Source organism: Panthera uncia (assembly GCF_023721935.1).
Source record: "Panthera uncia isolate 11264 chromosome C1 unlocalized genomic scaffold, Puncia_PCG_1.0 HiC_scaffold_4, whole genome shotgun sequence".
Taxonomy (NCBI): Eukaryota; Metazoa; Chordata; class Mammalia; order Carnivora; family Felidae; genus Panthera; species Panthera uncia.
Genome location: NW_026057585.1, coordinates 93161360 through 93178579, shown reverse-complemented (window position 1 = coordinate 93178579; position 17220 = coordinate 93161360). Strand labels below are relative to the sequence as shown.

The 17220-nt window shown below is 49.3% G+C and overlaps 1 protein-coding gene across 1 annotated transcript in view; it reads right to left on the bottom strand.

Moving 5' to 3' along the window:
• Positions 1-16716, bottom strand: part of ZBTB17 (zinc finger and BTB domain containing 17) — a 37575-nt gene extending 20859 nt beyond the window's left edge. The window contains exons 1-2 of the mRNA XM_049617999.1: positions 16580-16716; positions 14418-14500 (exon numbers count right to left, since the gene is read on the bottom strand). The gene's annotated coding sequence lies outside the window, so the exon portion shown is untranslated. The remainder of the gene's footprint in view (positions 1-14417; positions 14501-16579) is intronic.
• Positions 16717-17220: the final 504 nt, after the last annotated feature.

Genomic DNA, 17220 nt, shown 5'->3' with positions numbered 1-17220 from the left:
CCCCCCCCCCCCCCGGGAACAAGGTCAGGCCTAGGCGCCCACCTTTAAGGACCTTTCACCAAGGAGAAGGTTCCAGACCCCGTCGCCATCCTCTGCTGAGTTCTGAAGGGGTGCCACAGGAGGATACGGTACCTGGTCGCAGCCAACAAGACACACGAACAAAGGCAAGAAGGGTGTTCAGAGAAGAGGACAGCACACCCAACAGGGTGCGTTCAGGAGAAAAACTGCTGCGCGGGCTCGGGACCGGGTGGGGGAGGGACAGCACACCTCAGGTCCCAAGAGAAACGACCGAGTGCAAAACGCGGTGAGAAATGCAGCTGGAGGGACAGGCCGGGGCCATGCCCCCACCATGCCAGGACCTCACGTTCATGCCTGGCCGTCGGGAGCCTTGCCGGGGGTTTGAGCAAGAGGGGGCCACGGTGAGGTTCACATTTCTGAAAGGTCACTCTGGCTGCATCAGTATGGAGAACAGACTCAAAGAGGAAGGGCCAGAAGCAGAAAAAGCAGTTAGAAAGTCCCACAGTGCTGGACCCTTGGGATGGGAAAAATGAGGCAATGTCACCCCCAGCTGGCACCAGGAGGGCGCACACATTCACGCGGACCTTTCAGGGCAACCCGTGCAAATGGCCTGCCCATTAAACGTTGTAACATCCTTTGAAAAATGTTAAGTACCTCTTCTCGGAGTGGCTCAAAGTCCCTTAACACACTCGGAACCTGACCCTTCCTAGGGGAAGCGGGGCCGTGCGGTCTGTGCAAAACCATCAGCCCAGGCTGTGACATCCTAGCTCATCTGTCACCGGAAGTACAAGACACAGGGGAGGGGCCCTCGGAGGAGCAGGGCAAGGGCAGGAAGGAGCTCTACTTGCCAGGGCACATCCTTTCTGCATTCTCTTTTACCACTTCTAAATGTTAGCCATTAACAAAGTCAAACCAAGTAAAAAAAAAAAAGGAAGAAGGAAGGAAGGAGAAAGAAAGCGTCCACAATGCCTGAGCGCCTTCATTTCTCTTTACTATAAAACCTCTGAGACATTTTCTACGAGACCTGGTGACTCAAAACTTCTCAACGGGAAAACATTTCTCATAGGGGAAATGGAAAATTATGGTAATTTGCACAACGAATGTGTCACCCGAGAAATCTTTATGAGCAGAAATTCCTTACGGGGACAAAAGTGAAAATCCCCCAGAAGAGCAGCCGGCGGCCTTTGCCAGGTGCGGCCGAGCCGCTCGGACGCCGTGATGACCTTCCAGAGAGGCTCACACGCAGCTCTGCGCGCGGCCTCAGGGACTTGCCGGACCCCTGGCCCCAGTCACCCCCTCCTGCCTCGGCATCAAACCAAAGCGGGCCGAGCACCTCGGGTTCCTTTCTTGAAACGGGGATGATGAGGATACAAGTTCCCGCTGCACAACGCGGCTGCCGGCGACCATCATTCCAGCTGCACGTGAACCTACGCTAGCGATACCGAAGGAAAAAGGGGAATCTGATGCCATCTTCTTCTAAAAGATGTGAAATCTCACCAGGCCCCCATCAAATGAAAGACGGCCAGGAAAAGGCCCTGCAAATGGCAGCACTTGTGCCGCTCAACAGTAACCGAAACACAGGCTGCAGTGCTCATCCTTGACGGCAAAAGTCACCTACCTGCTCTCTGCAAAGAACACGATGATTCCGGAGGAACACCGGGGCTTTCATTGAGAAAGCAGGTAGAACATGACAATTCCAAAGGAAGGATTAGTTGTCCCATGATACTCGTCAGGGTTGGGACCCAAGCCAAAAGGAAAAAGGAAGTTGGGAGTGGATGTATTCGGACTTCAACGCAGCACGTGCATTTCACGTGACTTTTCCTTGGCTTGTCATCGCCTCACTAGGATTCGTGACTGCTAAGATCCCTTCTAGTGTGAAGATTTAATAAATGTTGAATAAATGCTTTCACCAATAAGACTGCCAGATGACAAATGGCATGCAAAGTATAACAGATACCAAGCGAGCGACAAAAATGAGACAGTAACCCAGCAGTGAGCAGACTTTCATTTAAAACTTTCCCTATACGGGGCGCCTGAGTGGCTCAGTCGGTTAAGCGTCCGACTTTGGCTCAGGTCACGATCTCGCGGTCCGTGAGTTCAAGCCCCGCGTCGGGCTCTGTGCTGACTGCTCAGAGCCTGGAGCCTGTTTCGGATTCTGTGTCTCCCTCTCTCTCTGACCCTCCCCCGTTCATGCTCTGTCTGTCTCAAAAATAAATAAACGTTAAAAAGAAAAAATTAAAAAAAAAAAAACTTTCCTTATATTGGAGGACGCCTGGGTGGCTCAGTCTGTTGAGCATCTGACTTTGGCTCAGGCCATGAGTTTGCAGTTCGTGGGTTCGAGCCCTTCATCGGGCTCTGTGCTGTCAGCTCAGAACCTGCTTTGGATCCTCTGTCTTCCTCCCTCTCTGCTCCTCCCCCACTTACATTCTCCCTCTCAAAATTAAACATTTAAAAAAACAAAAACCTTCCCTGTATTGGAAATCTTGAGATGGACAAGAGCTACACAGGACATATATATTCGGATACAGAACTATGCACAGCAGAAGCCAGCACCAAACTGTCTACTTACTATTCCAGATAGTTGGTTTGACTAAAAATATTTTGTAAAACTTGACTGAGGAAAACTAAATGAGTACAAGGATATTTTAGAGGGCTATTTTGGGTTATGTTAGGCCTGGATAACAAGGGGTCAAGAACTCAATGTCTCCATTCCCAATGATTTTTTTTTAATTTTTTTTAATGTTTTTATTTATTTTTGAGACAGAGAGAGACAGAGCATGAGCAGGGGAGGGGCAGAGAGAGAGGGAGACACAGAATCCGAAGCAGGCTCCAGGCTCTGAGCTGTCAGCACAGAGCCCGACGTGGGGCTCGAACTCACGGAGTGTAAGATCATGACCTGAGCTGAAGTCGGCCACTTAACTGACTGAGCCACCCAGGCGCCCCTCCAATGGTTTTTTAAAACTGCTGTGCTCCTCAACTCCAGCTGCTAAAGGGCAGCTCTAGAACAGTTTCTGGACAACAGCCCTGGGAGGATTCAGGAAGCTCAGGGCCCCAGCGCTTGCCCTTGAACAAACAGCGCTGGCTGACCTCCAGCCCCTCAAATCCCCTCCACCTGCAACAGCCGTGAGTCAGCAGAGCTGCTGGAAGCCTTTTAACGACTGATTGACTCGCAAACCCTGGCGGTTTTTCAGCCAGTCGCTTTGGAGTGTGAGCTTCCGAGAGAAACTTGGAAAGCACCCTAGTTGCTGCCTGGTTCCTGTTTCCCGGTCCTAAGGCCTGAGAGAGACACAAACAGGTACAGAAAGAGAGCTTGCAGCAGCCCTGTAAGGTATGCAGACCAGCCCCAAGGGGCCACTTACTGGGGCCACAGTGGGGGAAGTCGGCACATACACTTAGTTCTTAGAAGTATGGAAGACTGGTCAGCATTCTAAATGTTGTTCCTTTTTTTTTTTTTTTTTTTTTAAGAGTTTATTTTTATGTAATCTCTACATCCAACACGGGGCTCAAACTCACAACCCTGAGATCAAGAGTCACACGCACCACTGACCCAGGCCAGCCAGGTGCCCCTACATGTTCTGTTTCATCCATTTTACCCTTATCTTCTAACTTCCCAAATGTAAATATAAATTAGGGGTGAATATTGGCAGCCTATGTTGTAAATAAGAGTTAACACTCTTGTTATACAAAAGGCTCCTCATACAAACAACAATGAAAACGTTATGTCCCCATAAAAGCTTGTGCACAAATGTTCACGGCAACATTACTTGTAATAGTCAAAAGGTGGAAACAACCCAAATGTCCGTCAACTGATGGATAAATAAAACGTGGTGTGTCCAGGCGATAGAATACTGGACAATAAAAAAGTAATGATAAAGGGGTGCCTGGGTGGCTCAGTCTGTTAAGAATCTGACTCGTGAGCTCAGCTCAGGTCTTGATCGCAGGGTCATGAGTTCAAGCCCCACGTTGGGCTCCACACTGGGCGTCGAGGTTACTTAAAACAAACAAAACAAAAAAGTAAAAATATATGCTACAACATGAATGAACCTGGAAAATATCATGCTAAATGAAGGCAGCCAAAAGACCACAAGTTACAGGATTCCATTCACATGAAATGCCCAGAACAGGCCTATCCATAAGGATAGATAATGACTGCCTACTAGGGCTCGGGGAGACAGAGGGAAACAAAGAGTGACTGGTAATGGGTTTCTTTCGAGATAATACAAATGTTCTGAAAATAGAGAGAGGTGATAGTTGTGCAACTCTGGGAATATACTGCAAGCCATTTAATTGTACACTTTTTTTTAATGTTTATTTTTGAGAGAGAGAGAGAGAGAGAGAGAGAGAAAGAGAGACACAGTGTGAGTGAGGGAGGGACAGAGACAGGGAGACACAGAATCCAAAGCAGGCTCCAGTCTCTGAGCTGTCAGCACAGAGCCCGATGTGGGGCTCAAACCCACGAGACGTGAGATCATGACCTGAGCCGAAGTCAGCTGCTTCACCAAATGAGCCACCCAGGCACCCCAATTATATGCTTTAAATGGGTGCTGCATGGGTATCTCAATAAAGCTATCAAAAATTAATCAACAAGAAAAAAAAAATCTCCCAACAGAAAAATGAGTCAAGGAAATGACGAGGCAATTCACAAAAGAAACACAGGTGGTCAATGTATTCTATACAGAAAAAAAGACGTTCAGCATAATAAAGAAATATAAAGAAGTACAAGATACCACTTCCAGAACAGGGCGAGCAAAAATCTAAAAGACTGACAGTTTCCACTGTGGGCCAGGGCGTGTTCTCAGGATCATGAAATGGTACACTTTGTCTAGATGGCGGCCTGCTGATACCGATGCGAATTTTTAATGCATTCGTTGGTTGGGTAAAAACCAATGCTTGGATGTGAGTAGCTGATCAGAGAGCCCACGGTACAGATGCGGCGATTTCCCAATCGGATGGGGATTTCGCCCAGCTGGGACAAACTGTGAGTCCCGGTAAAGGACTGTGGGTGGGACCGTGTGCCTGTGCCCGGAGAAAACAGCCTTGCTAATATGTAATCGGCTCCACCACGTGAAACAACTGGGAGGTTACCAAGATCACAGGCTCGTCATTTCCCAAGGGCAGCAGCACGTGGAGAAAATGCCGTCAAAGGGAATAACTGATAGCTGCTGTAGCTGCCTGCCTGCCTGCAGCGTGTTCCAGAATACATGCTACGTCATCACTACCCGCAGTAATCCCCAGAGAAGGATGTTAATCTGATCACCCCCACTGTGCAGATAAGCAAATCAAGGCTCAGAGAGGTTGTCAGCTGACCCAGCTCTCACTGACACGCCCAGATTCAAGGCCAAGTCCATCATACTCTAAAGATGTGCTCTTTCCACTTCAGAAAAGGACAAAACCTCCGCAGACATGGAGTGCCAGCCTCAAAAGACCCTTAGTCTGTCCCCAAAGGGCAAATTCTGTCATTAATTGGCACTTACCAACTCCCTTTCCTTGTACTAATGAGTGTTACAAAACATCTTATGAAAACCCTTAGCGCACATCACTAAGTCTTAGTTCTAATCTCCGGTGTTTCCTGCTGCCAGAGGAAACACAAGATTAAAACTCGGAAACATCCTGATTTCTGGAAGCGTGGCACACCAAGTAACCAGGCCAAGTCTCACAGCAAACAACTACAAATGCTGAAGGAAAACTGTGAGACATTTTTTTTTAAATGCATCAAAGAACCGGCAAGTCAGTGAGGAACACTGAGAGGTCAAACAAAAGTCAGCAAAGGCTGGGATCCAGAGATCAAGTGGAGCTTTGAGGGTGGGTATCGAAGGCACCTGCAGAACTGAGCGGGCTCAAGTTCTCTCTCCCTCCTAAGGAGGGAGGTCTCGTGTGAGAATCCTCCAGAATAAAGCTGGAGCCACATAGGATGATAAGTCAATGGAAAAACGGACTGCACAGAAACTGCCTATACCAAAATCTTGGCAGGTAAAATCCACCCCCCCACCCCAGAACTGGTAAACACTAGAAAGCCCCCAAATAGATGACAGCCCAAACTCACACATCATAAAAGATATACTTCAGGGAGACAAAAAGGGATCCCAGAATGAAAATATTAAATGCAAGAAAGAATGAGGACCAACTAAAGTAGTCAGTAATAAGTGAGTGAATCCAAACAATACTGAACTCATGGCATCTTCCAAAATTTTAAAAAAAGAACTAAAATGCGCACCAATAGAATAAAAGGAGGGAGTGATGGGAATTAAAGTGTGCTAAGGTCCTTGATTGTTTGACAGTAGGCTGTGAAGACAGTGACTAAAGTTAGACTTTGGTGATTTATGTAAACTAGAAGATATACCATGTTCATGAAAGACTTGAACATCATAAAAATGCCAACTCTATCCAAATTGATATGGAATAAATTCAAAAACAATTCTAATAAAAGATCCCAACAACGTTTTATGGAATTTGACAAGCACAATCTAAAATGAAGATGGGGGCACCTGGGTGGCTCAGCTGGTTAAGCATCTGACTCTTAATCTTGGCTTAGGGTATTTGGCTCATGCTCCATGAGATCAAGCCCCACATCAGGCTCTGTGCTGACAGCATGGAGTCTGCTTGAGAGTCTCTCCCCCGCCTTCCCCATTTGCACGTGCTCTCTCTCAAGATAAACATTAAAAAATGAAATGAAATTAAAATGGAAGAGCAAAGGGCCAAGGCCCTACTAGGTTCCAAGAACTATCACATAAAAATTCAGCCATTAAGGCAGAATGATATTGGCACAGAGACGGAGAAGAGTAAAGAGCTCAGAAACAGATCCACGTCATCTGTGGACGTTGACGTATTAAGACGGTCAGTGGTCACATTTACAGAACCACATGAAAGGGATTCCCCCCCCCCAATAAATAGTACTAGGACAATTTAGTCCGTTTATATATGTTTTTTTGTTTTTTTTTAAAGGAGGGGAGCCCAGATGGCTCCGTTAAGCATCCAACTCTTGATTTGGGCTCAGGTCATGATCTCATGGTTGGTGGGATGGAGTCCCGCGCTGGGTTCTGTGCTGGTGGCACCTCACACGTGTGTGCTCTCTCTCTCTCTCTCTCTCAAAATAAATAAACTGAAAAAAAAAATTTTTTTTAAATAAAAATTTGTGGCGGGGGGGGGGGGGGGCGCCTGGGTGACTCAGTCCGTTGAGCATCCGACTTCGGCTCAGGTCATGATCTCGTGGTTTGTGAGTTCGAGCCCCGTGTCAGGCTCTGTGCTGACAGCTCAGAGCCTGGAGCCTCTTTCAGATTCTGTCTCTCTCTCTCTCTCTCTCTGCCCCTCACCCACTCACACTCTATCTCTCCTTCAAAAATAAATAAACAGTTAAAAAAAATTTGGGGGGGGGGGGAGCATGGCTCAGACGGTTAAGCGTCCAACTTCAGAGGTCATGATCTCACAGGTTTGAGCCCCGCATCAGGTTCTGGGCCGACAGTTCAGAGCCTGGAGCCTGCTTTGGACTGACTGTGTGTCTGTCTGTCTGTCTGTCTCTCTCTCTCTCTCTCCCTCTCCCCCCCTCCCCACCCCTCCTCCACTCATGCTGTCTCTCTCAAAAATAAACATTAGAAAAATTTTAGGTGTGCCTGGGTGACTCAGCTGAGTGTCCAACTTTAGCTCAGGTCATGATCATGCTGCTTCTTGGGTTCCAGCCCCGCATCAGGCTCTGTGCCAACAGCTCAGATCTATGCCTCCCTCCTTCTCTCTGCCCCTCCCCAGCTCATGCGCTCTCTCAAAAATGAATAAACATTTAAAAAGCTTAAAAGTTGTTTTAAATAAAATTTTTGAAAAAGGAAAAAAGAAATCAGCCCCCCATCTCATAGCATACACAAAAATAATTTTAAATGGACTAAAGACCGTAACGTAAAAGGCAAAATCAAAAAATGTTTGGACGACAACATACAGGGGAATATTTTTATAAAGTAGGAAGGAAGTTCTTAAAAGGAACAGAAAGCGCAAACCATAAAAGAAAAAAAAATGATAAACATTAAAATTAAGAATTTGTTAAAAAAAAAAACAAAACACAGTGAAAAGCAACAAACAGGAGGAAACGGACAGGTACAACACATATAACCGAAAAAGGGTCAGTCTACAAAACAAAAACCAAAAACAAACAAGAAATCCATATACAATAAAAAGACAGGAGAGCCCGGGTGACTCAGTCGGTTGAGCGTCTGACTTCGGCTCAGGTCATGATCTCGTGGTTTGTGAGTTTGAGCCCCGCATTGGGCTCTGTGCCGACAGCTCAGAGCCTGGAGCCTGCTTCGGATTCTGTGTCTCCCTCTGTCTGGCCCTCCACTGCTTGTACTCTGTCTCTCACATTGTCTCAAAAATAAATAAACATTAATAAAATGAAATAAAATCGACAACCCAGTAGAGAAATAAGCAAAAGATTTAAGCAGCTTTTTCACAGCAGCTGAAACCTGAATAAGTATCCGAGGGACACCTGGCTGGCTCAGTCAGGCGAGCACGTGCCTCTTACTCTCAGGGTCGTGAGTTCAAGCCCCACATTGGGTGTGGAACCTCGTTAAACAAGAATTTTCATAAGTATATGAAAAGATGCTTAGCCCACTAATAATCATGAAAATGCAAATCAAAACCACACAAGACGTCATTCCCATCAGATTACTAGAAATTAAAAAAAAAAAATTTTTTTTAACGTTTATTTATTTTTGAGAGACAGAATGAGCAGGGGAGGAACAGAGAGAGAGGGAGACACAGAATGCAAAGCAGGCTCCAGACTCTGAGCTGTCAGCACAGAGCCTGACACGGGGCTTGAACCCATGAACCGTGAGATCATGGCCTGAGCTAAAGTCAGTTGCTTAACCCACTGAGCCACCCAGGTGCCCCAGATTACGAAAAATTTTTTAGAGCCTAATAAAACCAGAGTTGGGAGGATGTGAAACAAACAGAGTTTTCAGTTGAACTGTAAACGGGGGAAGGCACTTTGGAAACGTTACGCATTATTTGGTTGGGCTGAAGGTCACACACCCTGAGATGCAGCCACACTCCTGAGGGTGCGCCCTGCAGAAGCTGCACGTGGGGGCCAGGAATGCTCACAGCAACACCGTCTCAGCAAAATAACAACCCAGAAGTCCGCTAGCAAGAGAAAGGATAAGTAAATTCTCCTGCAAGGGAACTGTATCCGTGAAAGTGAAATACAAGTACAGGCAACATGCATCACTCTCGAGAACCCATATTAAGCCAACAATTTAAGAAACTCAAGAAAACAACATGATTACATTGAGTTCAAAACATGCAAAATGAGGGGTGCCTGGGTGGCTCATTCGGTTGAGTGTCAGACTTCGGCTCAGGTCACGATCTCGCAGTTGGTGAGTTCGGGCCCCGCGTCGGGCTCGCTGCTGCAAGCTCGGACCTGGAGCCTGCTTCCGATTCTGCGTCTCCCTCTCTCTCTCTGCCCCTCCCCTGCTCACGCGTGCGCGCGCTCGCGCTCTCTCTCTCTCCCTCTCTCTCTCTCAAAAAAATAAATAATAAAAACAAAACAAAAACATGCAAAATGAGACAACACATTGTTTAGCAATACAAACACACGTGGTTGAAACTGTGAAGTGTGAAACACGTGTGTGAAAACACACGTGAAGCAAAACTGTGATGAGCTGGGGGCGGGGGCAGGACAGGACAGGATCAGGGAGGGGTGTTCCAAAGGTAACAAACGGTAACATTCTTATTTGTAAATTGAGCCATGGGTACATGGGTTTCCTTGTATCTATTCTTTATGCTGTATATATTTCTTTGTATCTACTCAATATTTAACAAAAAACAACTTACAAAATTAAACAATGTTCTTTCTGACTTTAAACAATGTTTTTGTTTTTTAATTTTATTTATTTTGAGAGAGGGAAAGAGAGGGCGAGCAGGGGGGAGGGCAGAGAGAGACAGAGGGGGAGAGAGAGAATCCCAAGCAGGCTCCACACTGCCAGCACAGAGCCCCACGCAAGGCTCAAACCCACAAACCGTGAGATCATGACCTGAACCGAAACCAAGAGTCAGACGCTTAACCAACTGAGACACCCAGGCGCCCCTAAACAATGTTTCGAGGCATGAACTTGGGCAGCTGAGTTACAGTAAACCAGGAAAGTCCCTGACGGGGCCCCCCACTGCCAAGACTACCGAAATGAGACGTGCTGCACACCAGGCTCAGAGCGCCTGGAGAAACAGCTTCCCGCTGGGCACCAGCGCCTCCCATTCGGGACAGGAAAGTGGCTGCTTTGATTAATAACAGTTCCAGCATAGGAAGTGGTGTGGGTGGGGTGGGGGGAACAGGGTCTACTGCCAGACCTCTTATTACAAAAAACTGAGTGCTTTTTCTTTCTTTTTTTTTTTTTGGGGGGGGGGTTCCAGTTTTACTGAGAAATAATTGACATACATCACTGGGTAAGTTTAACGTGTACAGCTCGTCTGAGTTGCCATATATGGTGACGTGTGATCACAACAGGTGCAGCTGACATCCTCCTTCTCACAGAGATACAAGAAAAATAAAGAGGGGCACCTGGGTGGCTCAGTTGGCTAAGGGGCTGACTCTTGATTTCGGCTCAAGTCATGATCTCCCAGTTCGTGAGTTCAAGCCCTGAGATGGGCTCTGTGCCGACAGTGTGGAGCCTGCTTGGGATTCATTCATTCATTCATTCATTCATTCTCTCTCTCTCTCTCTCTGTCTCTCTCTCTCCCTCCCTCCCTCTCTCTGCCCCTCCCCTGCTCGTGCTCTCTCTCTCTCAAAATAAGTAAACTTAAAAAAAAAAAAAGGAAAACAATTTTCTCCTGTGATGAGGGCTCACAGGATCTACTCTCAACGGCCCCCCTTTTGTCACACGGCAGTGTCAGCTGCAGTCATCAAAATGTCAGAGGAGGCTTTTGATGTTACCAGGAACCCACTGCACCTGCTTTCGGGGCGGTCCCGCCCTCAGCGGGAACCGCCACCTCCGAGCCTCCGCAGGCGGCTGTTTAGACAGGAGTGAGCAACTCCCACTTCTAACCAGGCCCTCTGCTTCTTTCCTTGGAAGTTCAAGGCTTACATCTCTCCAGTTCCTGACAAGCAGGCTTGACTCCCCGAGCCCAGAGCCCAAGCCCCGGTTTTCCGCACGAATCCGTGGCGATTACAGCCCCGAGGTCTACTTTCACTGGCCCTTGGATGGGTAGCTACTGGTGGCAGGGGGACCCACGAGAGGGCCGGGTACCTGTGCCGACAGCGCACACGTCCGCAGCAAGTGCGGAAACCGCTCAGCAAACGCTTATGCTTCGACCTCTGTTATTTCAGTCATTTAGAAACCGTGGCCAGCAAAGGAAGGAGGGAGTGGTCTCCAGGACAACATACTTTGTGCACACAAACGTATCTGGAGTTTTTCATTTTCTCTCGGGCTGGGTCCCTCCCTTCTGTGACCACCCGCGCAAGCACCATCCTTCGAGGAATTTCAGGACGGTGAAGAGAGAGCCACCTGGTCTTTTATGTGGCAAACTAGTAAAACCCTGAAGCCCCGCCCACAGAGGCTGCCCTTCTACACGCAGGAGCTCAGTGTCTGTAAACAGAATCAAACCACTTGACGCTTACAAAATGGTCCTCCCTAGATACACAGAGACATATACATGCAGGCAATAGCTCTGGAAGGATCCACAGATACCATTAACAGTTCTCTGGGAGGGGAAATGGGTCAGGTATGGAAGGGTGACTCGCCTCCCCACAAGGCATTCTTTGGAACCTTCTGACTTTTGTACCTTGTACGTATTCCTATACCATTTTTTTCTTCCTCAACTGTGCACGCTCTGTTTTGACCCTCTCAAGGGTCCTCTTCTCCTAACACATAATAACACCAGTTACCAATTACGGAGTCAGGGACCCGACTAAGCATTTCACATTCATCACCTCATCAATAATTCCAGCCAATAAAGTTACGTGTGAGGTCATCAGTATCCCCATTTTACAACGGGAGAAACTGAGGCTTGGAGAGACCAAGTATTTTGCCCAGAGGCACATCTAGTGGGTATAAGAACGAGGAAGAGTCCACGTATGTCTGACTTCCGACCAGTACCCGACACTGCAGGCCTCTAGCGGGAGACCATCTGGCCCCAGGAGATGTTTGGCAACGTCCGGAGTCATGTTTCATCGTCACAGCTGGTGAGGTAGGTGAGTATTACAGGCGTCTATGGGTGGAGACCAGGGATGCCATAACCATCCCGAAGTGCACAGGACAATTCACAACAAAGATTCGCGCAGCTCTGAATGTCGAGAACACCAAGATTGAGAAGGGGCTGCCTGGGCGACTTCGTCGGTTAAACATCCGACTTCGGCTCAGGGCATGAATCTTGTGGTGAGTTTGAGCCCCATGTCAGGTTCTGTGCTGACAGCTGGGAGCCTAGAGCCTGCTTCAGGGAAACAATTCTGTTTCCCTTTCCCTCTGCCCCTCCCCCACTCGCACTCTGTCTCTCTCACTCTCAAAAATAAATGAACATTAAAAAGTAAAAATTGGAAAAAAAAATCAAAGTTGAGAAATCATGCCCTACTAGAAAAAGACAGAGGAACTATCTTCTGACCTCAACTGTCAAATCTCACAGGTCACCATTTTATTTCACACCCCTACTCCAGCCGGATACCAAATAAACCGTCAGGTTTCTCCTGTCTTCAATCAATAGCATGCCAGCCCCACATCACGTTGGGGTTCTCTCCAACCCGACTGCTGGTTCCTCCCTAGCCAGCCAAGGCTGATCATTCATCCACCCAAGTACGTCTACTGAGCACCAGCTATGTGCCGGGGACCAGGAGAAACAAGCCCCGTCCCCGCCTGCACGATGCCAATGGGCCAACGGGGAGACGGAGAAACCTAGGATTATCCCGTGAGGTAGGAATGCATTGAGACATCAGTGCAGGATGCTAAGAAATCAAGAGGAGGAGCTCTACCCTCAGCTGGGGTGGGTGACCGGGCAGGGCCCAGAGAAGGCTTCCCAGCAGCATTTGAGCTTATGGGAATTCAACAGGCAGAGGCAATCCTTCCCTTCCCAAAGGACCCCTCGCCAGACCATTCAGAGTACGGTCTCTGAGAATCCACAGATGGACCCCTTTAATCAGAGAGCTTGGCAGAACTCCCAGAGCGGTCGCTAATCCCCTCTGGACAATCGGGATAATTCCTGCCTTGAGCGAGGACACAACCCGGCTTCCCCACCAGGAATTCTCAAAACAATTCTGTGATGTAGGTACTGTTATCCCTATCTGACAGAGGAGGAAACTGAGGCACAGCAGTGACGTAACTGGCCCTCAGGATACAGAGCCACTAAACAGAGATTCACACCTAACACCAGAGTCCTCACCGCCTACGAGGGGAGCTTCACAAATGTCAATCCAAACACGTTGTTCAGTCTGATCTCCCCCCCATCTCAGCAGAGCCTTCCACCATCAGTCATCCTTCCCCTGGATCGCCTCACACTCGGGAATAGACCCCCGTAGTGTTCCTTGTGTTGTATGGTGATTACCCACACGGCTAAGAGCTCCTTGCTCCTAGGATCCAGTCTTCCCTAGCTAGCACCTGCCATGGCGTCTGACTTGCTGGGCACAGGAAGCGCTGAATGCATTAACAAGCCAGGACTCCCTGTGCCCAAGCATGTCAACCCACCTGAAGCCAGAGCAGTCTGCCTTGGGGAGAACGCCCAGCCCCCTGTCACCAATACAGGCTGGGCCCAAGCCCCAGGGTCAGCAGTCCAGTCACACAGGGACCAAGCAGGCTCCCTTAGCCAGCTTTCCCTCCAGCTTTGGGACAGTCATGATTCGTTCTTTGGTTGTACACCAGATGCTTATGTTTGGGGACATGCTGTACAAGAATACAGATCTTTAAACATGAGAACCTTAAAAGGAATGAACATGTGCTCCCCACTCTGTCTGCCAGATGGGGTGCAGACAATAATGGCAGGGGCTGGAGCGGCCAGCTTGGACCAGGAGACGGAGATCTGGGTTTGAGCAAGGAGAGCCACATGATCACTAGAACCCCATTTCCGGATACTTCACAGAACAGAGCAAGATGCCCTACCAACTCTGGACTGCCTACTTCTAGATTATCAAGAGGAGAGGAGTAAATTTCGAGTTTGTTTCAGCCACTGTATTTTGGGATTGCTTGGCTGGAGCATGTTAGGTTGTACTTGATTAAAACAAGGTGTGAGCATTTGCCCAGTGATTAACCTAGTCTGGTCTTCATTGGTAAACCACGAATAATGACAGCAACAGTCTCCCAACCACACTCAGATACTGTCCTCACTGTACAGCTTGAAAGAAAAAGCTGCCTTGAAAGGGTGATTTGAATCGCGCTGAGCCTAGAGAAGAAGAAGGACGAGCGAGCTGACCTTCTGGTCTGTTTCATCCTTGAGCATTACCGACATACCTCAGATTTCCAAGGAGCCCAGGCTACTCTTTTCTGACAGTTTGCGTAAACTCCAGCTTGGCTCTCCTCCTCCAGCTCATCACCTGAATCAAAGACACCCAAGCAGAAAATCGGATGAGAACCTGCAAGGCACCTGCTCCCTAAAAGCCGCCCTTTTTCACTCATCCATGAAACACAGGCAAATTCAGAGCCCGGCACAAAGTCAGTCCTCAGTACAAGTTCGTTTGGATCATTATCGGCCTGCTGCGTGCCGGACCCCGTGCCGGCCACCCGGGACACAAAGATGAGTAAACCCTCTCCCAGCCCTCACACACCCCTACTTACCAGAAAGACATAACACAATGCTGAAAAGCAAGAACAACAAGGCTGTGCCCAAGTTACCGCATTGCTACCGCATTAGCATCCCTCCGGGGGGGTCTCAGACACTCTTGCTTTCCCATGAAATATACTCTTGCCCCAGGTGAGCACACCCACTCCCACAACCTTAGTGACTTTTGATGGAGGACGACTTCTGGCTCGCCACTGTATAGTCCCACTTGACTGTTCCACAGGCACCTGCGTTCAACATGTTCAAAACTAAACGTATCTTCCCTTCTCACAGCTACTCCCCGGCCTGTGCCCTATCACACTGAGTGGCACCACCACCTGTGGGTCACAAGTGTGAGGTCAGTCCCGACACCTCTCTGCCCCTAGGAGCCACAGACATAAATACGTGATTCTGATACTGCCCTGAAGGAAGAAAAGCATAAAAGTTCTCCTTGCTCATCTACGTAACCACCGAGTTTTGCCAGTTCTCCAAAACCTCTCTCCCCACCCTCTGCCTCTAACCTAACTCAAGACCACCCTCATTTCTCACCTGGATTCTTCTAGCAGCCTCTTAACGGGTCTCCAGGCCTGCTCCCTTTAACGCCTCCTCCACATAAACAGGTGATCTTTCTAGTCCACACATCTGATTCTTACGTGGCTTTCCATTAACCTAAAACTTAAGAGCCCTTAACTAGGTTCACAAGGTCCCACAGGACCAGACCACAGCCTGCTTCTTTAGTCCTACCTCTTGTCTCTGTCTCTAGGGCAGAGAACTCAATTCAGTTATGCCAGTAGCCCCTAAACTTTCTCACAAACCCCCGTCTTCAGGTGAGAATCCTCCCCCTTTTCTTGCATCCGTTAGGTCTCAGCTTCCAGGGAGAGAAAGCCTCCCTGGATCCGCCTAGACTGAGTGAGGTGCCTCTACTCTGTTTCCCGAGCAAGGAGAACTTTTGTGCTTTTTCTTCCTTCAGGGCAGTTTCAGAATCACGTATTTATGTCCACGGCTCCCACATGAGTCTCTGAGCTCTGGGCGATGACCACGAAACGAACAGTCACAACAACAAACACACACAGCATTTACGTTATGCTAGGAAGGGTTCTCCACACCTTGCACCTATTACCTTATTTAATCTTTAGAACAGCCTTAGGAGGCAGGTTTCATTACCATCTCTGCTTTAAGGATGAGGAAACCGGGGCAGACAGCGAGAACCTCACGTGTTTCAGGACACAGCCGGCAAGCACCGAGTCCGGATCCAAACCCCGGCGGCCTGGCTCCACAGTTGACACTTTCAACCACCCCACCAGGATCAAGTCTGTCTGGTGCACTCGCTCTAGCCTCACACCCTATCAGGTGCCTAGCCGCCGCGGGTGGAAGGAAAGAATGAATGAAATAATCCTGTACAGGGGCAGTGTGGACCTCCCACTCTGCCAACACCTCCTGGTCCGGCAAGCCCGTGCCCTCCTGCCCCCGACGCGCCGACGCGAGCGGCCCCGACACCGCGCCACGCTGCGGCCGCAGAACGACCACCCGCCACGGCGCGCGAGGTCAAGGGACGGTGACAGCCGGGCGGCGGGGGCGGAGATGCTACGAGCCGGGGTGTCACCCAAGCCGGGAGGCGATTCGCGCTCCCTCGCGGGAACTGCCGGTCCGCTCGCCCCCTCAGCGCCCACTCGCCTGGCGGCTGCCCCGCACCCCCTTGCCCCGCGGGGTCACCCCCCAATCCCGGTTCCCTTCCCCTTCCACTTCCCTCCCCTCCCCCACACAACCGTCCCCGGCGTCCCGCTGCGCCCCATCCTTCACCGCCTCCGCCCGGCTCCCGGGACTCCCCGGGCCGCGGGCGTCTGCTGGCCCTCACCTGCCATGTCCCGGACCCCACCGTAGAGGGAGGTGCATCACGGCCGCGAGAAGGCCGGGGACGGCACTTCAGAGCAGACAAAGGGCGCCGCCATGTCAGAGTCGGGCGGAACCGACCTCGCTGGCTTCCCGGCTGCAACTTCCGGCGCATGCGCAGCGCCCGCGCCGGCCGAGGACCGCGGACAGGCGCATGCGCCTACCTGCCCAGAAGTTCTGTATTACACAGTACTTCGGCACTTAGAATTGTCCTCGTTGTAACCCTTCCTTGGTTTTCTGTTCCAAACATAACAGTAGCAGCTTCTCCGCGTTCAGCGCTTACTGTGTGCCAGGCACTGTTAAGCGCTTTACGCGCATGATCTCCTTAAGTCTTCTCACTAACCGTGGGGTTAGGCTTTTTTCTCCCCCTTTTGAAGAAGAGAAAACGGAGGCCCAGGAAGGTTGAACGAATTGCCCATTGTCACGTATCTTACAAGTGGTGGAGCAGAGATGTGAACCAGTTGTGTGGCTCCAGAGCAGCAGATCCCCATTTATGTTTTTTCTACCTTCTGAGCCAATCATTACCCCGTTCTGTATTTAGGGCAGAGCCAGGATTAGCCTGGGTGTGAATGAGGGTGCTAGAAACAAAAAAAAGTGTCTGCAGAC